Source organism: Sphaeramia orbicularis, unplaced genomic scaffold (genome assembly GCF_902148855.1).
Source record: "Sphaeramia orbicularis unplaced genomic scaffold, fSphaOr1.1, whole genome shotgun sequence".
NCBI lineage: Eukaryota > Metazoa > Chordata > Actinopteri > Kurtiformes > Apogonidae > Sphaeramia > Sphaeramia orbicularis.
This window is the reverse complement of record NW_021941597.1, coordinates 173,541-197,160: the sequence shown is the minus strand read 5'-3', so window position 1 is coordinate 197,160 and position 23,620 is coordinate 173,541. Positions and strand designations below refer to the sequence as shown.

The 23,620-nt window shown below is 40.9% G+C and overlaps 1 long non-coding RNA gene across 1 annotated transcript in view; it reads right to left on the bottom strand.

The window, feature by feature from the left end:
* Window positions 1–6,440: 6,440 nt before the first annotated feature.
* The window catches only part of LOC115416375 (uncharacterized), a 26,956-nt gene continuing 9,776 nt past the window's right edge, over window positions 6,441–23,620 (bottom strand). Inside the window, exon 3 of the long non-coding RNA XR_003934962.1 lies at window positions 6,441–6,474. This is a non-coding gene — a long non-coding RNA (uncharacterized LOC115416375). The remainder of the gene's footprint in view (window positions 6,475–23,620) is intronic.

The following is a 23,620-nucleotide window of genomic DNA, read 5'->3' as shown; positions in this document are numbered from 1 at the left end:
CAGTAAATACACAGTATGCACAGTATACACAGTACATACACAGTATACACAGTAAATACACAGTATACACAGTACATACACAGCATACACAGTACATACACAGTATGCACAGTAAATACACAGTTTACACAGTATACACAGTACATACACAGTATACACAGTACATACACAGTACATACTCAGTATACACAGTACATACACAGCATACACAGTATACACAGTACATAAACAGTATACACAGTAAATACACAGTATACACAGTAAATACACAGTACATACACAGTACATACACAGTACATACACAATAAATACACAGTACATACACAGTACATACACAGTATACACAGTAAATACACAGTACATACACAGTACATACACAGTATACACAGTAAATACACAGTAAATACACAGTACATACACAGTACATACACAGTATACACAGTTTACACAGTATACACAGTACATACACAGTATACACAGGAAATACACAGTTTACACAGTATACACAGTACATACACAGTATACACAGTACATACACAGTATACACAGTAACTACACAGATTACACAGTATACACAGTACATACACAGTATACACAGTAAATACACAGATTACACAGTATACACAGTACATACACAGTATACACAGTAAATACACAGTTTACACAATATACACAGTACATACACAGTATACACAGTACATACACAGTATACACAGTATACACAGTACATACACAGAGTATACACAGTATACACAGTAAATACACAGTATACACAGTACATACACAGTATGCACAGTATACACAGTACATACACAGTACATACACAGTATACACAGTACATACACAGTATGCACAGTATACACAGTACATACACAGTATACACAGTAAATACACAGTATACACAGTAAATACACAGTATACACAGTACGTACACAGTATGCACAGTATACACAGTACATACACAGTACATACACAGTATACACAGTACATACACAGTATGCACAGTATACACAGTACATACACAGTATACACAGTAAATACACAGTATACACAGTACATACACAGCATACACAGTACATACACAGTATGCACAGTATACACAGTACATACACAGTATACACAGTAAATACACAGTATGCACAGTATACACAGTACATACACAGTATACACAGTAAATACACAGTATACACAGTACATACACAGCATACACAGTACATACACAGTATGCACAGTAAATACACAGTTTACACAGTATACACAGTACATACACAGTATACACAGTACATACACAGTACATACTCAGTATACACAGTACATACACAGCATACACAGTATACACAGTACATAAACAGTATACACAGTAAATACACAGTATACACAGTAAATACACAGTACATACACAGTACATACACAGTACATACACAATAAATACACAGTACATACACAGTACATACACAGTATACACAGTAAATACACAGTACATACACAGTACATACACAGTATACACAGTAAATACACAGTAAATACACAGTACATACACAGTACATACACAGTATACACAGTACATACACAGTATGCACAGTATACACAGTACATACACAGTATACACAGTACATACACAGTATACACAGTAAATACACAGTACATACACAGTACATACACAGTATACACAGTAAATACACAGTATACACAGTACATACACAGTATACACAGTACATACACAGTATGCACAGTATACACAGTACATACACAGTATACACAGTAAATACACAGTATACACAGTAAATACACAGTATACACAGTACGTACACAGTATGCACAGTATACACAGTACATACACAGTACATACACAGTATACACAGTACATACACAGTATACACAGTACATACACAGTATGCACAGTATACACAGTACATACACAGTATACACAGTAGATACACAGTATACACAGTATACACAGTACATACACAGTACATACACAGTATACACAGTACATACACAGTATACACAGTAAATACACAGTACATACACAGTATACACAGTAAATACACAGTACATACACAATATACACAGTACATACACAGTACATACACAGTATACACAGTACATACACAGTATACACAGTAAAAACACAGTACATACACAGTATACACAGTACATACACAGTATACACAGTACATACACAGTACACACACAGTATACACACAGTACACATGTGGGTTTTTTTCTGAATCCTTCTGCTCAGACTTTCTCTGCTCTCTCTGTGTTTGTAGTGGTTTATTTCAGTTGTATTCTTTCATGGTATAACTACAGTCTCCTAGATGGCTGACTGTCACACATACATAACATGACTCAGTATTTTCCACTGACCGTTGAATACTGTTGTGTGTTTTTTTTTCTCTTCATTTTTCTAACATGATGTGTGTGAGAACACTATGTAGATCAACCTTACCTGAGTGCTGGCAGAATACATAGTTGTCATAGGTCAAGCTCACTGTCAGGTTTCCTGCCTTCCAATCAGAGCATAGAGTGGGTGGGACCTAGCGGGAAAGAGGGAAAAGCACGCGGACTCAGACTGAGAAGGAAAAAGGATTCAACAAACTGAGACGGATTTTGGACAAGAGACGGTCCAAGAGGAAGTTGTTGCAGATCGCGCAGCTCGCTGTCTTCTATAGAGATAGATTTGGTTTATTTTGTGTTGTAAATACGGTAGACAGTGGCGCACAGTTGTGTGCCTTGTCTCAGTGTTTTAGACGGAGCCTAGCTACCCTTACGGACATCTAGCTCGCGCTAGCGAGTGGCTAAGCTAACTGCTAGTATCCGACCTCCGCCACACGTGGCATTAAAGTGTGGGTTTAGAGTGTTTGGATCACTGTGGGAGTTGTCTGATAGCGGCTGGAGCTACCGGAACGCTCAGGGCTCCTCAGACAGCCGTCGTGGGACATAAGCTACCTGATAGCGGCTGGAGCTAGCAGGCGGATGGAGGTTCCACAGGATTAGCCACCTAGCTTCAGGAGCTGTGGAAGCAGAGTTAAAGGAGGAGCCAGTTCAGACGGACTGGACCAGGACCTGAGTGACCCATGTGGACTGGACCAGGACCTGAGTGACCCATGTGGACTGGACTAGGACCTGAGTGACCCATGTGGACTGGACCAGCAGACCTGAGTGACCCATGTGGACTGGACCAGCAGACCTGAGTGACCCATGTGGACTGGACCAGGACCTGAGTGACCCATGTGGACTGGACTAGGACCTGAGTGACCCATGTGGACTGGACCAGCAGACCTGAGTGACCCATGTGGACTGGACTAGGACCTGAGTGACCCATGTGGACTGGACCAGCAGACCTGAGTGACCCATGTGGACTGGACTAGGACCTGAGTGACCCATGTGGACTGGACCAGCAGACCTGAGTGACCCATGTGGACTGGACTAGGACCTGAGTTACCCATGTGGACTGGACCAGCAGACCTGAGTGACCCATGTGGACTGGACTAGGACCTGAGTGACCCATGTGGACTGGACCAGCAGACCTGAGTGACCCATGTGGACTGGACTAGGACCTGAGTGACCCATGTGGACTGGACCAGCAGACCTGAGTGACCCATGTGGACTGGACTAGGACCTGAGTTACCCATGTGGACTGGACCAGCAGACCTGAGTGACCCATGTGGACTATCGGCGGGATTCCTTCACACCAACTGTGAGTACTTGGCGCCACACACGTTTTGCGTGGATTTAAACAGGCCTGCAACAGGTTTCTTTTTCTCTTTCTTTTTTTTTCTTCTTTTCTTTATTTCTCTTGCTTTCTGTGATCCCATTGACTGTAGGTTGAGTGAGCGGTCACCTCAGTATTCTAGTCAGTTTTTTGGAACACATGTATGATTGAGTGGGTCAATTAATGGTGTTTTATGAGTTGTACATTGGGATTGGATCCATATTTGAATCCTTTAGCATTTTCATATCTTAGCTCGCATCCTTCAGGGTTTTTCCATCTCTCTGCAGTGCATTATTTTGACGTGCCAACCATATAGCATTGTAAGGGGGTTCTCTTTGAGATCAACCTTTCTAGGTTTTATTTCTTTTGTGTTTGGATCCAGTCTACAGTTGTTCATACTGTTAGAAGCTGCCTTTCCACACATGTTGTAATACCTTTGTCTAGTACTCTTTATTACCTTTCAAATTGTCTTTGGGTAATTGTTCATTGCCTTTAGTACAGCTATCTGTTCATACATTGTTACACACATTTCACTGATCACATATACACACAAGGTGAATTCTGAATTATTCTGTTGTCTGCACTTAGTACACTAGCTAGACTGAGTAAGGGGTTAAGGTCTGAGTATTTTGACTGGTGTTATTGACCTTGAATAAGTTCTTAGAATATTTCTATAATTATCATTTCATGTGTTGAATCTTTCTCTGCTCATCCAAATGTAGATCTAATGACTTCTACTTGAACTTGTATTTTCCTCTTGACCAGAGTAAGTCATTGTATTGTAATATTTTAGTGATTGGCTTTAGAAAGCACTTGGTTTAAATACAGTCTCTGTGTCCACTTACTGGTTAGACTAGTTGGTTTGCTTATTTGTGTCCAGTGTATTACATGTGTGGTTGAGTCTCATAGTTTACTCAAAAGGCTGAACAGGTGAGAACTGAACCCACTGACCCAGGTTACACTGATTACACCCCTGAGGGAAAAGAGGGATACACACACAGTATATACAGTATACACACAGTACACACACAGTACACACACAGTATTTACAGTATACACACAGTACATACACAGTATATACAGTACACACACAGTATATAAACAGTACACACAGTATTTACAGTATACACACAGTACATATACAGTATATACAGTACACACAGTATATAAACAGTACACACACAGTATTTACAGTATACACACAGCACATACACAGCATATACACAGTATATACAGTACACACAAAGTACACACACGGTATATACAGTATACACACAGTATACACACAGTACACACACAGTACACATACAGTATACACACAGTATATATAGTATACACACAGTACATACACAGTATATACACAGTACACATACAGTATATACAGTATACACACAGTACATACACAGTATATACAGTATACACACAGTACATACACAGTATACACACAGTACATACACAGTATATACAGTATACATACAGTATACACACAGTACATACACAGTATATACAGTATACACACAGTACACACCCAGTATATGTACAGTACACACAGTATATACAGTATACACACAGTACATACGCAGTATATACAGTATATACTCAGTATACACACAGTACATACACGGTAGAGATCGACCGATGTGGGTTTTTCAGGTCCGATACCAATTATTAGTAGTTAGAGGAGGCTGATAACCGATATCTGGAGCCGATATTCATTTGCAGTAAAAGTGTAAAAATTGGCGTGAAAAATTTGGAATAATGCAAACACTGAACTTCGTTTAAATGCCATAAGCATGTTTATTTAATCACACAAATAGAAAATAATAGCTCCAGAAGTGCATGGATTTCCTAGACTCAGAAGCATCTCTTATAAAGTTGAAAAAAAGTTTAAATAAATAGCTCCCTGAAAATTTTCCACAGTAAATAAAGTAAAATTTAATTATAACTATAATGACTTATCTTTGTTTTAAGTTCAAACGCAACAAAAATACAGGGAGACTCTTGTAAACTCTTGGGCCACATGCTGACATCTGCTCAACTCATCATGCTTCATTTATTACAGCATTTGGGAAGTCTTAAGTTGATTTCATTATTAAATTTTATTTTTTACCATGCGACAGCAGGGACCCTGTCATTCAAAACAATGTTGCTACATTATTAATGATTAATATGACACAAGCTACATAAAAAGTCTAATAGTGTCTATGAGTGCAGTTAAACTCCTGACAGAACACAAACAGCCTTTAGGGCTTTAATGAGCACACACAGGATTTACAATGTTCCACCATGTTCAGATCAATCACTTCTGAATTTGACTCTGTCTCATCTTCACTTTAATTTTCAGATCATAGGACTAGAAAGCTCACAGTGACATTAGTAGTTGTGAGTTGTAGAGTTCTTCATGTGACTTTAAAGGTCCCGTATTATGCTATTTTTCAGTCACGTCTCATAAGTCTCAGAAGCCCAAAAACATAGTATTTAAGTTTGTTTGCCCCAAAATCATACTTTTTTCGGAGTTTCAGCGGTCGAAAAAGTCCCTCTCACCAGCCCTCCTCAGAACAGGCTGTTTCTGGGCCTGCTTCCGGGTATGCAAATGAACACATCTGTCCACACCCACTCCCCCTCCCCTCTCTGGGAGAGGATGCAGCTTACGCTAGCGGTACTCCTTATCTGTTCTGAATACACAAGTCACCTGTCTGAAATGCCCCTCTCTCGTCTACAATACACATGTCTCAGACAGAACGTCTTTCCAAACACTGGCTTTCTTTGCCTTGAGGCGTGATTGAGCCCCGACGGAAAACGGCGGTGTTGTGTCAGGTTCGTGGACCTGACACGGAAAGACGCCTGCCGCCACTAATGCAGGCAGCTGCTAACAAGCCTGATGCTAACTGTACTGATTCCAACCACAAAAGGCCCGTGTTCAAAGTAGTTCTGTTGAATGTCTCTTGATATTATAGCTCTTGCATGTTAATGGGGACGCAAACGTTAGCAGCAGTAACCGAGCTATGTTAGCTGCCATGCTAACGTTACACGTACACATAAACAACCACCAGCTTATCCGTAATGTAGGGTTATGCAGTAAAGATACAAAAAATGAGAAGAACTTACATCTCCCACACTTGTACTTGGGTCACGAAGCGTTGGTACTGCGTCCTTCTTGATTCGGAGTCTTTGTGCTAAGCCGCAGCTGTATGGGCCCATGTTAAAAAAAAACACTCGTCCGTGAAATGCCGGGCACACACATACAAGTGTTTGGGAATGTTGTTTGGTCCATGACCATCACAGACAGAATCCAGACACTTTTTACGGAGAGGCTTGGAAGTGGGGAGCAAAAATAAACTATCGTGTTGGTGTGTGCAGCCAACAACACCACAACTTGCGTGTCTCGCCTTCGCCATGTTTGTTGTCCAAGAGGTACTTTGCCAGTGTGGGGCTTGCTTTGCTAGGGTGGGGGCACAGTCAGGGGGAGGAGTTAAATCCGCTTATGTCGTCATAAGCGGACCCAACTCAAACTCGGCCGTTTGAGCAGGCATTTTCACAAAATGTGGTGTAGCAAGGCAGGGAGGAAACAGACAGTTTTCAAATTCGAACCTCATAATGAGGCTACTGCAACACACACTACTATAAGAAAACTGTTACTAAGTGAGATTTGCATAATACGGGACCTTTAACGCAAACACACACTATTACATTACATACCAACACAGTCTCATCCCAAATAGTCAGACATCGACGCATGTGGTCAGAGCCCCACAGCGGCACTATTTGACACAGGGGGTACCTCTTCCACGTTGGATTTCGACACGGAAGGAGTACGCACCGCGGAGAGACGAAGGTTTCTCGTGTGAGAAGCTCCGGAGAGAAAACACGTGTCAAAGGTAAACGCAGAAAACTCTTTTGAAACTGTACTAAACATCCCTGTGCTCTACATCTGATAACTACTACTAATGTTTCAGAAGAACGTCAGAGCAGAGGAAACATTAGCGGCAGCTCTGCTAACTCAGATGACCTCCTGACATGTGTGTGAATTAGACTGCTGATAATATGGAGATGGAAACAGTCTGTGAGAGAAAAGCATGTGTGTGGGATTAAGAGAGAGAGCGTAAAAAACTCTGTTCACTTGTTTTAGGGAAGCACGCTGAGGTGGAGTCTGATGAGCTTTTACCAGAACATGAGTTCAGTCTGGTTCTAAACGCTCTATGTATGAGTAATGGAGAAAATGTATAGAACACAGTCTCATCCCAAGTCAGTCCCAGTCTGTGTGTGAGGACAGCTTCTGCGTCAACCAATCAGAGGGCAGAGAGAGAGAGGCTGCATTTGAGCCGAAATAACCCAGTTTTAAATTGATTTCTTAATATCAGCCCATCGGATTAAAAAACGGCCGATACCAATATACGTCAAATTCCCAATTATCGGCGCCGATAATCGGTTGACCTCTAATACACAGTATACACACAGTACATACACAGTATATACACAGTATGCACACTGTACATACACAGTTTACACAGTATACATACAGTACATATACAGCATACACACAGTACATACACAGTATATACAGTATATACACAGTATACACACTGTACATACACAGTTTACACACTTCATACACACAGTACATACACAGTATACACACAGTAAACACAGTATACACACAGTAAATACACAGTATACACACAGTACTTACACAGTACAGGGTGGGGAAGCAAAATGTACAATATTTTGAGGCAGGGATTGAAAGACAGTGTATGACCAGTTAGTTTATTGAAAGTCATGAGAATTTATTTGCCACAAGAAAATGTCCATAATAGAAAATGTTTTTATTCTATGTGTCCTCCTTCTTTCTCAATAACTGCCTTCACACGCTTCCTGAAACTTGCGCAAGTGTTCCTCAAATATTGGGGTGACAACTTCTCCCATTCTTCTTTAATAGTATCTTCCAGACTTTCTGGTAATAGTTTTGCTCATAGTCATTCTCTTCTTTCCATTATAAACAGTCTTTATGGACACTCCAACTATTTTTGAAATCTCCTTTGGTGTGACGAGTGCATTCAGCAAATCACACACTCTTTGACGTTTGCTTTCCTGATTACTCATATGGGCAAAAGTTTGTGAAAAGGTATGGATAATAGTGTTAGGTATGATTATGACATCAGTATATGTTTGGTTTCAAAACAACTGACGTAGTGTCTGCTGAGAAAAAACAACTAAATGTTCATTGTAAATTTTGCTTCCCCACCCAGTATATACACAGCATACACACAGTAAATACACAGTATACACACAGTATATACACAGTATACACACAGTAAATACACAGTATACACACAGAACATACACAGTATACACACAGTACATACACACTACACACAGTATACACACAGTATACACACAGTACACACACAGTATACACACAGTATATACACACTACACACATTACACATACAGTATATACACAGTATACACACAGTACACACAGTACACATACAGTATACACACAGTATACACACAGTACATACACTGTATACACACTCCACAGGTCCCATAGACTCAGGTGTCATGGACCGAACCAGAAGTAGAACCAGACCACTGAGACACAACACTGATGAGACAGTCAGTATGGAACATCTGAAATGATCAGATGAAGAATATTAAACCAAACACTGAACAGTGTTCATGAACCCATAAAGGTCCAGCACTACTGGAGTGTCAGTTCACTAAGGAATGTTCTCTATATCTAACCTTTATTAAGGGATTTATCTCCATTTATTATCATATTATCTGCTGTAGTTTGTATTTTATCAGTATAAATCAGGTATTTTCCTATATTTAATTCACTGATCATGCAGATGTTCATTGAAGTTCACATTAAAGTTGGGGGCATTCTATCAGAAACAGATCAAACTGAATAAACAGTGTCTTTTTCAGTCCAATCTGTCATGAACTGAACATGAACCCAGTGTGTCCATCCACTGGCATTGATCCAACTCCCAAAAGTCAGTGGGCTCATCTCTTTCTCAGTTCTTCAGTCTGATGCAGTTACATTTCCACAGTTTCACTCACATCTACAGTCAGTTTCACTTACAGTTTCACAGCTACGTTTTCACAGATGTTCATGAACTCTGTGGTTGTAATTGTGATGGTTTCAGTGGAACAGTCAGTGTGTGTTTGTGCTCTGCTTACTCATTCAGGTGGTCTGTAGTCCTTCTCCATGCTGTCTCTGGTTGTTTTTGTAACTGTGGTGTTGTCTTTCTTTTTGATTCTCTCCTTTACTTCCTCTAAGACAAAATGAGGAGTTTTGCATCTGACGGGGGTAAAGTTCACTGCTGTAGTTGCCATGGTGAAAGGGTGAATCTGTGATCGATGTCAGGGTCTATTGAAGAAGCCGTGTGCACACTCTTATCCAGGATGAGTTCCACCTGCTGATGAATCCGTGTCCGTTCATCCTGACTTGGTCTGCGTGAAACCGATTAAGCCTGGACCCCCTTGTTTTGGATTGGTTGAACGCGGCTTAGTCAGTTTTCCTGGATGACTGAATCCTAGTTTTGTGAAACAGGCCCCTGTACACACATACAGTCACATACACATGTACATACACACCAGTTTATATCTACATGTGTACACCAACACACCCCCATGTTTATACACACACACACCACACAGTCTAACAACCTGACAATCCAAATAATGATCACACCTTTCCTTGAGCCATGTATTGTGAAAAAACATTTCTTTGTCCATTTGTTTTGAATTTTTGAATGTTTGGACACCGCTGGAGGTCTACCCCCAACCCATTCCAAAGCTTGACCCCACACACTGATACACACAAACTTCTCCTGGTGGTCCTGACTGCTGGGACTTTGAAATTCCCACATCCCCTCAGGTTATAGCCCCCCCCCCCCCCAATGGACAAATAGTTCATGTATGTCGGCTGGTAGTTGATTTTTATTAGCTTTATGTAGAAGTTGAGCTGTGTAAAAAAATGACCAAATCATGGAGTTTTAATAGTTTTGACAGCAAGAATAATAAATGAGTATGATCCAAATAGCCCACTTTATGTAAGACTGACTGCACGTTTTTGTAATACAGGGGTTGGACAAAATAATGGAAACACCTTCACCTCAAGATGATAATGCCCCAATCCATACAGCTAGAATTGTTAAAGAATGGCATGAGGAACATTCTAATGAAGTTGAGCATCTCGTATGGCCGGCACAGTCCCCAGACCTCAACATTATTGAGCATTTATGGTCAGTTTTAGAGATTCAAGTAAGACGTCGATTTCCACCGTCATCGTCTCTAAAAGAGTTGGAGGGTATTCTAACTGAAGAATGGCTTAAAATTCCTTTGGAAACAATTCACAAGTTGTATGAATCAATACCTCGGAGAATTGAGGCTGTAAATGCCGCAAAAGGCGGACCTACACCATATTAAATTATATTTTGTTGATTTTTTTAAGGTGTTTCCATTATTTTGTCCAACCCCTGTATGAAGAGAGGGTATAGAGTAGTTTTCTAGTTTTGCCCCATAATTCTATACAGTAGGTTAGGTATGGCAGGACCAGACAACAATACAACATATAGTGTGACTTCTAATCCAGTCCGTGTTTAGCTTTGTTAATGATGGAAATGCTTTTGGATACTTTGGTTTGGATGAACCTGATGTAGGATTTCCAGCTTAATTTACTGTCAATAATTATTCCTAAAAATGTGTGTTCTGACACTATTTCTGTCAGAACACCCTCTATGCATGTGAGTAATTCTGAAGGGGGTGGGGGGGTTCGATGGGATTAATATACATGGGGGTGTGGTCCATAACTAACACTGGTGTGAAACGAAAGTGAAACTTTACATCTTTTCAACATCTAACACCTCGGTTCTATTCCTCTGTTAAACTGTGTGTGTGTGTGTGTGTGAGACAGAATAAGTGTAAGTGTTTCAGAACTACCGTTCATAGGTGGTTGTCCTTCACCTGAACCCAGACTGGACTGATGGCAGAGGGTCCTCAGTCTCTTCTTTCCAGGTTCACATCATATATATATATATATATATATATTTTTTTTACCTTATATCAGCTGCTGTTTCATATTTTGGGTCAATGTGCGCTCCTTCAATATGTCTGTGTGGAACTTGCGTGGATTTAAAGTTCCGCACTGACCGACGTCTTTAGTTCCTTTTTCTTTTATTCATTCTGTGCCATTTGGGTTCAGCTGTGGACCGAACCGAACAGGTGTGAACTGAAACGGTTCGGTTCGGTATGTGGACCGGTTCAGGCCTAATATCAAGTGTCACTGTGGGTCACAGCGGTAATTGTTGATGTTTTAAGCAGTATTTGTGTGTCATAGAAGACGTAGAAGTGATGTAATGGTAAAGTGAGCTGTGCAGAATTGGCTCCATGTGCAGTGACAGTAGTGTTGTGTTCACTGATGCTTTAATGCCTGTGTTCTGCTGATGAACTGATGGTTGGTTGGTACTGATCCAATAGGCCTGGGCCATATGGAAAGAAAGAATATCACCATCATTTTTCATATCAGACCATATTGGTATGTGTCACCCAGAGGTCGCGTTAACCGAAAATATTCCGTCATTGACAGATTTTTTTTTAAATGACGGAAAATTCTGAAGGCCGTCCGTCATTTTGACAGATTCAAATACTGAGGGTAATCTACTGTTAACCTCTCCTGCTCGGCTCGTCCGACCGTAGTCAGCGAGAACAGGGCAGATTTCCTCCAGGGCCGATGTCGGGTTAACTCCCTTGCCGGTAGTGGAAGACAGCAGCTTTTATTTATGCACAGTATATCGATGTTTGTACACTTTTTCCTTCTGTCCTCTTACACACTCATACTCAAAACTGCCGCTCCCTCACCTTGCTCGGCCACTCACACCATACGTTCACGCACGCACCACACACCGCTCTCGCACTTAAAGGAACACACACACACACCAGTCTCATACTACCAAAGAAAGTTTTCACATAACACTGTGAACAGAACCTGTTCGCAGAATCGCTGGTCTGTCTGTCTCTCTTAACGATGCATCAAACAGTCCAGAACAGCATCCACCTGTATAGAACCAACAGCACCACTGTTCACAACTACACTGAATACAACAGCGGTACTTCTGTCACATGACTCACCGTTAGTCCACCTGTAGTAGACCCCCTGTCCAGTTGATGGTGAGTGTGAACATTAATCAGTCAGTGTCCAGTCTTGTGTTGTTGTTTTGCTGACTTTAGCCAAAATTAGATGCTACTTTTCTTGCGCAAACTGTGAAGACAGCCGAGTCTCCTTAGTTATTTTAGAAAACCCAGTTAAATCCGATGTCATTAATAAACGCGGTGAAAAAAGAGGGATGGATGCGGTGGAGGATGACGGAAAAGCAAGGAATATGCCAGTGGCATTTGGTGTGCTATATGTACGCATTTTCTACCTTTCATGTGTTATTAGATGGCATGTCCATTTGTGCGTAGATCTCTGGTTCATATAACCTGAACCCTAACCCTCAGTGCATAACACACCAATTATAAGTGGCGTATATAATTATGCGAGTCGTGATATCACGTTGGTTTATCAGCCAGCAGCAACTACAGTTGCTGCATCATTGAAATGTTTTTGAACATTAAATACTACTAAATATATCTTTTTATCATTAAAAAATAAAAATTTGAAATGACGCATAATAATACGTTATGACGGAATTTTTACGACCCTGTCCGTCAAAATGACGGACAATAAAAATGTCTAGCGCAACCTCTGGTGTCACCATAGAAATCAAATCACTATTTATATCCGGCTTAAATTTTCCGTTCCTCATAAGTTAGTTGTGAAGACATCAGAAGGTTATTTTTGATTTAAATCTGATGTATTTTCTGTCAGAGGTTGAACATGACAGATGTGCTGAAGAACAACAACTGTTTCAGAGAAATAAAACAGGTGTGTAGATTTAAAACTAAAGTAAAAGTCTGAGCAGCAGGAAAAAAAAAAGCTTTCAAGTTTTCAAAGGAAACACAAACTAAACAGACCATCTTCATGGGGGTGCGTTCCCTAACTACTGCGACTGGAGTCAGCTGAAACTGAACCTGCTCAGACTGTGTGCCATCTGCTCCAAGGTTCATGTGGAAAGGCCAGTGTTTGGGTTCTTCACATAGGCTACATGGATTCGTTGGCTACGCCTTCATATTGGATTGAAAGCCTCCAACCCAAACGGTTCCACCCTACTTTTCAGTAACGTGGTGGCCTGAGTTCTGGCTCACATATTGTTGTGAGGGAACACTCATGACCTCCTGCTGCAGCCCAAACATTAGTGTGTGAGCTGCAGCTGCTCTAACGTACGGTGTCCCAGAGGGGCAACAGCCCAAACACTTATTCACTCTAAGAACAAAAATAAGATTGTGATTTATTAAAAAATAAATAAATAAATGTACCCCTTAAATAAAAAATAAATGTTTTTTTTTTTTTTTTTTTTTTCAGCCACAGAGTGCCGGATAGAAAAAATTTTGCGTAGACAAACAGAGGAGAAGGGGGTAAGACACACCTACTGTTGTTGCACCACTTCTCCCTTTTACCCTAAATGTTTCATTTTCTTTTATTCAGAGGAATCACCAGTTCAAATCAAGTCATTTGTCACCATGTTTTTAAAGACATGAAATGTATGATAAAGTTAATGTCAGGGAAAAGGAGAATAGGTTGTGCATTTGATTGTGTGTGTGTTCTTGCTGCTTTTCTTCCAGGATGTGTCCAGTCGGTGCAGTTCTCTCCGGACCATGCTGCACTGCACAGTATCCTGCAGAATGAGGGGTTCAAAGCTGCAGGACCCATCGACGTCACACCCCCAAACTCTGTGTCCGTCAGGCAGAGGCACCTCAATCTACACAGTATATACACTTTACATGTGCTTGTGTTAACGTTTCTTTTCTTTCTTTTTTTTTTAATTCTCTTTTTTACTGGAAAGGCAAGTGTCCACCACATACACTAATTACAGCCTGAATCCTTCCAGAAAACTAAACAGGGTGGATATAGACATCTTGGATGGTTGTATCCATATTGCCTTTCTAGAATTTCCTTTTACGGACCATTAATTTCAGTTGAAACAATAATACAGCTAAACTGAACAGGGGAGCGCACCACCTCATACAATCCCAACCTCACATAAAAGCGGATAGGGCCAAACAAAGCACAAATACAATCAAATGAAGTCAGATCTGATTGGTTTTACGTACTCAGTCCATTTGGACCAGATATTATACCATTTTTCTTTTTCAGCTCTGAGGGAAAAGGATATCTTGTCCATAACATAAATCTCACAGACAGTTCCACTCCATTCATCAGTGGTGGGTGGTTCTACTTTGAACCATTTCCTCCTAACACATTTCTGACTGGCTGCCGTGTTTGCGGTTTCTATTCCTCCCACGAGCACCGTAGTGTACTGACACCAGGTCTTGGACTATGGGGTGTTTTTACCCACTGTGGAGTGTGATTACTATGTTCTCACCCAAACAAACAGGACTAAGGAGTACGCTCACTATAGGTCCATTCAAACTAACTGAAGGCAGCAGGTGTGAAAACAGACCCAGGGACTAGAATGATCCTCACTGGAATCACAACCTCAGGAGGAAATACACAGTTTCACAGAAAAATGTCTAGACTACTGAAGTTGTGTCCATTGGATTTCATTCTGGAAACATTGAATTACAGTCAGTGGCAGGAAATGAACATTTTTTGGTCCTGTTTGAATCATGCTATCATTTACACATGTAAAGTTTGTCAGTTTCAAAGAGAATTTTACCAGAAAGTCCCAGTTTGTGGTAAAAGTGTTGAAGTAACAACTTGTTGGTATGACAGTATATTATTATCTGATCATGCTCCCATGTCATTGTCTATACAGATGTTTAATATACTCTCATCCTCACTACCATTTTGTTTTCAGGCCAAATGGCTTCAACTTCCAGACTTTGTAGAATTTTTGGATAAAAAAATAAGTGAATACTTCTCTATAAATACAAATCAGACAAGTGCATCAGTGAGGTGGGAAGCATTTAAAGCTTATATAAGAGGGGAAATTATAAGATACACCAAATATAAAACCAAGACACATTATGAACAATTAGATGCTCTTGAAAAAGAAATAAAAACATTAGAACAAGATTTGTACCATAGTAATGTAGAAAAACAAGAGAAGCTGCTCCTATTAAAAGCCAAATATAATGAACTTACCACAAACAAAATAGCCACCAGTTTATCATGGCTGAAACAATCTTATTATGATCAGGGTGAGAAGGCAGGTAAACTTCTAGCATGGAGAATTAAGAAAATCCAGATTAAAAGAACAATCAATTCAATTACACTAGAAAGTGGAGAGCAACTTGTTGATCCTCTTGATATAAATAAAGCATTCTCCAAATATTATGATGATCTGTACAAATCAGAATATCCGGATAATCCAGAAAAACAAAACAGCTTTCTGAACCGACTTCAATTCCCAATATTAACAGAAGTTAAAATGGATTTTGAAAGAAACCTGAGTATTGAAGAACTGACAGAGGCACTCAAACATATGAACAGTGGTAAAGCACCTGGGCCAGATGGCCTACCTACAGAAATTTACAAAACCTTCTCAGGGAAACTGCTGCCCCAACTTCTTGAAGTGTTTAATGAATCCTATGAAAAAGGCAGTCTTCCAGAATCACTGAGATCAGCAGTTATTTTAGTTCTTCTGAAGCCCGGTAAGTCGGCCTCAGAAATGGGCTCACATCGCCCATATCTTTAATGTCATGTGACACTAAAATTCTCTGCAAAGCCTTGGCCAGAAGAATTGAATCACACATTCCCACTTTAATTGCGAAAGCTCAGAATGGATTTGTGCTTGGTAGACAAGTATACCATAGTACACGTAGGTTATTAAACATATTGTATGCAAAACACAATGCTAGTGACCATGCCTTCTTGTCATTAGATGCCGAAAAGGCGTTTGATAGGATTGAATGGAGATATCTCTTTGAAACTCTTAAAAGATTCGGCTTTGGAGAAAAAACATTAAATGGATTGAATTATTATATACAGGCCCACAGATTAAAATATCAACAATAATCAAATTTCAACACCAGTCAACCTTTGCAGATCCACACGCCAAGGATGCCCACTATCCCCACTCTTATTTATATTTGCGGTTGAACCTCTCGCTATGGCTATTCACCAGTCCCCTGAGATCGCAGGTGTCTGGATAGGTGAAACTGAACATCGGCTGGCCCTCTTCGCAGATGATGTTGTTTTATTTTTAACAAATTTAGATAAATCTCTGAAAGCGCTTCCAAAACTTCTTGAAACATTTGATAAGTTCTCTGGCTACAAAAGTAACAAAAGGAACAGTGCTCTACTACTACTAAGTAAACAAGAGAGAAATAACCCTCCTATACATTCACTGTTTACTTTTACCCTGATGGTTTTACATATTTGGGAATTAAAATAACACCTGACATTAATAAGATTGTGCCTACAAATTATAACCCTATTTTACAAAATGTGTTGGAATCTCTAGAGAAGTGGAACACATTACTAATTTCAATGATTGGATGAATTAATATTATTAAGATGTCTATTCTGCCAAAATTTCTATACCTCTTTCAGTCTATTGCGCTCCCTCTTCCAGCCATCTTTTTCTCTACATTGAAGAAAAACTTAACAAGATTTATATGGAACAATAAACGTCCAAGGTTACGTCTCTCTCTGCTGTACCTTCCATATGAGCGTGGTGGGCTTAGACTACCCAATCTGAAACTTTATTACTGGGCTGCCCAACTCAGCACAGCCACACAATACTTCTGTACCACAGAGGCCCCATCCTGGATAAGCAGAGAAAGCTACTCATTAACGCTACCAATATAATTATACCTTTATTCAGCACAAACTAAAATGTTGGAAAAAAATACTCAAAACCCTTTTCTTAGAAATACAATATCTGTTTGGCACCAAGCTCACCACTTAAACGAATCTCGTGGGCTTTCATGCTTTTCACCAATCTGGGGGAATCATAACTTTAAACCTGGAAGAGCTGACATGGGATTTAGATGTTGGAAAGAAAAGGGATTATGTAAAATAGAAGACCTATATAGGGAGAGCTCTCTAATGCCTTTAGAACAATTAATGTATAAATATAATTTGCCTAGAAAACATTTTTTAAAAAATATTTACAAATAAGGAATTACGTAATTTCACAAATTAAATCTACATTAGAACCTTCTCTTTCCACTATTGAAAATATCACAAAGAACCATCGTCATAACAACGGTCTTCTGTCAAAATTTTATGAAGCGCTGTTAGCAGGTACGAAGGACAATTCTGTTTCTCATTTATCAGCTTGGAAAAACGATCTTCAAATAGAAATATCTGTATAGGATTGGGAGGACAGCCTGTCTTATAACTCAAACACAAACAATTAACTCCAGGTTCAGACTATTACAGTACAAATGGTTATTTAGAACATATGTCAGCCCTGTAAAACTACACCGTTTTAATCCTAACATTCCTGACATTTGTACTCAGTGTAATAAGGAAATGGGCACTTTGACATTCTTCTTCTTCTTCTCCTCCTCCTCCTCCTCCTCCAGGTCCTCCACAGACTGTTTGAGGGCAGGATCCAGACCTCTGTCCTCCATCAGTAAGTGTTGAAGTGGATAAATCAGTCCCAGGTCCAGGTTCCAAAATGAGCCCAGTTTCACAGAAGCAGCCCTTTCACAGTCTATAAAGGTATTGGGGTTGTCCCAGGGGACAGACCAGGCTGAGAACCGATAGAGTGATAATCCGACAGTGACTGTGGGGAAGTCTGGGCTCCAAAGGGGGCTCTGTAGATAGGACTTTAGGGGGCCGTCTCAAACCCAGTGAAGAAAACACCTGATCCCAGTCACAGTAGAGGAGAAACCACTCAAACAGGTCATCAGTCTGGTCAAACCCAATCAAATGGATAGACCTCAACCCTGGCACCCATTTAGACACCTGGGGCTATATGGACTGACAGGTCCAGTGGTGGACTGAACAGTACTGACTGGAATTGGGCCCATACTGTGGAATCAAAGTCAATAGGAGTGGGACAAAATATCCATGTGGCCCACTACGGCCATATTTAATCTGACCATTGCTTATCCATGCGCTCTCACCACATATCCTTTTCTTTTAGCATTATTAAAATATAGCTGTTATGAACGGGTTTCACTTTCACTTCCTCCTTAGTGAGTAGAGTCACCATTGTACATGTCATCCAGGGGGCGGTCCTTGTGGGAGTGGCTGAAAATTGGACCGATGTCACAGAAGAAGAAAAAACAAACAACGGTGCTAATATGGCGGAGCGGAGCAGTAAAGTTAAAAGGACAGATGCACCATTTGCATGGTTTGAATCCAAAGTGTGGACTCACCTGTGGTCTAGTTTGGGACCCTGGGTGTGTTTAAGGGTCTAGTGAAGCCCCCTTTAGACTCACACACTTCAAACTCAGTACACTGGTACACAACTGACCTGAACTGTCTTCCATGTGGACCCACTGGGGCTACTTTCCCAACTATCATAAATCAGTCCTGGTTTGGTGTGTATTGTATGTGGAGAAGGATGCTGACAGTTTGAATCTTTTATTATTGTTGTTATTATTATTATTATTATTATTACCAATAACATTGAAACAATATATGAACATATAGATAACATGAACATACACACAAAAAACTAAAAACTATCTCCTATGCCCCCCCCTTAGAGCTACACACTTCAAATTCACACACAGGTACAGGGTCACATACTGATGACATCCTGTGAATTTGAGCCCTTTAACCCAAGGCCCTGCAGAGTCATTAAAGGAAATGTGTGTTTGGGGTTTTGCAGTAAATGTCACTCTAGTTTTTTTTCAGTGTATTCTTGTTGGTAAACCACTTACCACTGTCTCTGCTGGTCTGGGCCTCAGGGTGGAGGGTGGGCCCACTTCCTCCTCCTCAACTTCTTCCTCAGCTTCTTCCTCCTGCTCCCCTCTCTCCTCCACTCTTCTCTGTCAGAAAAAAAAACAAACATCCAAGTTAATTGAATGTGAATAAACTGACTGCACAACTACAGCCATATTCTGATGATTCCCTGACCTCCAGCTCACACACCCTCCTCCTCAGGCTCTTCTTTTCTTCAATCAGCCTTTGTTTATCCTGGACCAGTCGGTCCCTGTCCTCTTTAACGGCTTTACACCAGGTATTATTCCACACCTGCCCCTCTCTGTCCTCCTCCCCCTCCTCCAGGTCCAGGTGACTGACCATGGGCTCATCGGGGTTAGACGCCCTCAGCTCCTTCAGTTTTTCAATTATCAGTCTCCTCCTTTGTTGGAGGAGACTGTCAAACTGGGCGGTGGGCAGTTGATGTTTGTGGAGGTGCACCTTCACCTCCTTCACCTCTTTTCCACAGCCTGGCACTGGGCACGCTCCTTCGCCCACACTGAAATGCTCAGCGACCAGGCCGTTGAGCAGGTTACACTGTTGTGTTTTTCAGCTTACGTACTCCAACTCTTTTCCACAAATAGGGCACATGTAAGAGGTCTGGGGTTTGACCGGGCACATGTAAGAGGTCTGGGGTTTGACCGGGCTCATGTAAGAGGTCTGGGGTTTGACCATCTAAAATGAAAAAGGAAATATTAACAGCTGTATACACACTCACACACACACACAAAGTGTACGTCTGACGGTGTTGACAAAAAACTCCATTTGTACATGCTGTGCATGAGCTGTAGACATTAGCCGTCTGGTGTTCGCCTGGGGTGCTAACTACCTTTAGCCCTACTATAAATGTATATGTCAGGGTAGAGACTCCAATCGTAGTCTCTACCCTGACATATACATTTATGCAATAATTCTATTGAATATTTTCTATACAGAAGTGACGGTGTTGACACATCATGGTTGTGACAGTGAAGATATCAGTAAATATGTACAGACTTTTGAAGACGTAGAACACTTAAAGGAGGCTTAGTGAACTTGATAGGTGACCCTGTGGTTCCTGATTTTTAGTCTTTTTTAAAATATCTGACGGTTTTGACAGAAACATGGGACACATTTTAAGGAAATGTAAAATAATAGTAAATGTTATTCATTTAAAGAGTTTTCACTGTTATCAAATTGAAACGATTATCTCTTGCCTGTGGACAAATCCTTTTGTGGGTAATGGGCTAACAGATTATTATCAAATTCATTAAATTAAAAACACATTTATGGAACAAAGGCTACATTTGTACAAAAGACCCTTAAAAGATCAACTCTGACACTTTTTCTAGTAACAGTATTATTCATGTTCTTTGGCATTAGCACTTTTGTGAGTGGGACATGTTTTCTCCTAAATCTCCAGAATCAGTGGTCCATTAGCGTCAGGTTTTCTGTCTGACGGTGTTGACATGTAGTTTGACAGTGTTGACAAAAGCCCAAAGATCATTCCAAATTGCAGATTGAATACACACTAACGCAGTGACCTGTGGGGATCCACGGGTTCTACATGTGGTAGTTTTTCTGCTGTTGTGTATTTATTTCTGCTGTACCGCATTTGTCCAGCAGTCACCACCAACGCCTTCTGTCCACAACAATGTGATTGTAAGACTATTGGATTCAAAATGACTGAGAACTGACAAAATATTGGTACCATCAACTCGCTGTTTTCACTAGTCTGTTCACTGAGCACAAATAAATTAGTCTGACAAACTGCAGCAGTCTGCAGCATTTTGTGTGAATTCTGAGACACACACACAGAGACCACTTGGCTTTTATAATTTGCACTATATTGCCAAAAGTATTTGCTCGCCTGCCTTGACTCGCATATGAATTTCAGGTCCATCCCATTCCTAGTTTGTGGGGTTCAATCTGACGTGGGTCCACCCTATGCAGCTCTAACAGCTTCAACTCTTCTGGGAAGGCTGTCCACAAGGTTTAGGAGTGTGTTCATGGGAATTTTGGACCATTCTTCCAGAAGCGCATTTGTGAGGTCCCACACTGATGTTGGACAGAAGGCCTGGCTCTCAGTCTGCGCTCTAATTCATCCAAAGGTGTTCTATGGGGTTGAGGTCAGGACTGTGTGCAGGCCAGTCCAGTTCATCCACACCAGACTCTGTCATCCATGTCCAAATGGACCTTGCTTTGTGCACTGGTGCACAGTCATGTTGGAAGAGGAAGGGGCCGGCTCCAAACTGTTCCCACAAAGTTGGGAGCATGGAATTGTCCAAAATGTCTTGGTATGCTGAAGCATTCCCAGTTCCTTTCACTGAAACTAAGGGGCCCAGCCCAGCTCCTGAAAAACAACCCCACACCATAATCCCCCCTCCACCAAACTTTACACTTGGCACAATGCGCTCCCACAAGTATCATTCTCCTGGAGACCGCCAAACCCAGACCCGTCCATCAGATTGCCAGACGGAGAAGCGTGATTGGTCAGTCTAGAGAAGGCTCCTCCACTGCTCTAGAGTCCAGTGGCGGCGTGCTTTACACCACTGCATCCACCGCTTTGTATTGCACTTGCTGATGTATGGCTTGGATGCGGCCGCTCGGCCACGGAAACCCATTCCATGAAGCTCTGTGCGCACTGTTCTGGAGCTAATCTGAAGGACACATGAAGTTTGGAGGTCTGTACCATTGACTGCAGAAAGTTGGCCACCTCTTCGCACTCTGCGCCTCAGCATCCGCTGACCCCGCTCCGTCAGTTTCCGTGGCCTACTACTTCATGGCTGAGTTGCTGTCGTTCCCAAACACTTCCACTTTCTTATAATCCAGCTGACAGCTGACTGTGGAATATTTAGGAGCCAGGAAATGTCACCACTGGATTTGTTGAACAGGTGGCATCCTATCACAGTTCCACGCTGGAATTCACTGAGCTCCTGAGAGAGACCCATTCTGTCACAAATGTTTGTAAAAGCAGTCTGCATGCCTAGGGCTGGATTTAATACACCTGTGGACATGGAAGGGATTGGAACAGCTAATCCTGATGATTTGGATGGGGGAGACAATACTTTTGGCAATATAGTGTAGATTATGATCACAATAAATACTATGTCTTTTCATGTTTCATGAACCTCTATCTCGTTTTTCTTGCTAAATTCCCCCTATAGTTCTTCCATACAGACCAACAATACCATTGAAAACATTCTAAATATTAAACTGCTCTGCAGCTCATTGTGCTCCATCTGTGTGTTGTACAATATTATGTCTGTTCACACACATTTAGACATTGGGGATGCTCACAGTTAGAATATTGTAATCCTACAATATTCTGTATTATATGCATCCCCAATGACAAAAGCCAAAAAAAAGAGCTTCAAAATCCATACTTGACTAAATAAATAGGAATAATTAGCTTTTTGTTGTGTCTGACGGTGTTGACAAAAACAAAATAATGACAGGAAAAACAACTATTTCATGAAAAAATTACAACGTGGAGGTTACATCACGATAAAACTTGGCAGCCAAGAAATAGTTCTATGACCATAAGACTGAAGATTTTTAAAAAAAACTTTATTTTCACAAAAAAAAAATCCATCCTCTTCTCCATCCAACGTAGCCTACTTGTCGGATTGACTGACTGTCCCGTCCCGCTCAGAGGTCCTGTAGTAGTGCTGCCGACTTTATATTTGACATTCAAATGTGTGCGGGAAATTTGCGCTATTATTTGATTGGGTGGAAATTTGCATATAGGTGGGGTAATGTTGATTGGCATATCAGTGAATAATGCTTTGATTGATTATTCGCTCGGACATCAGAACATGGCCAAAATTCGTAATCCGTAACTTCAGTTTTGTAACCCGTAACTTCAGTTTTGTAACCTGTAACTTCATCGTTGCACCTGAGGGTGTCAGAGTTGTGCCTCTATCAGATTTAGTTCTACATGTGAACAAAACATTCCCAGTGATACA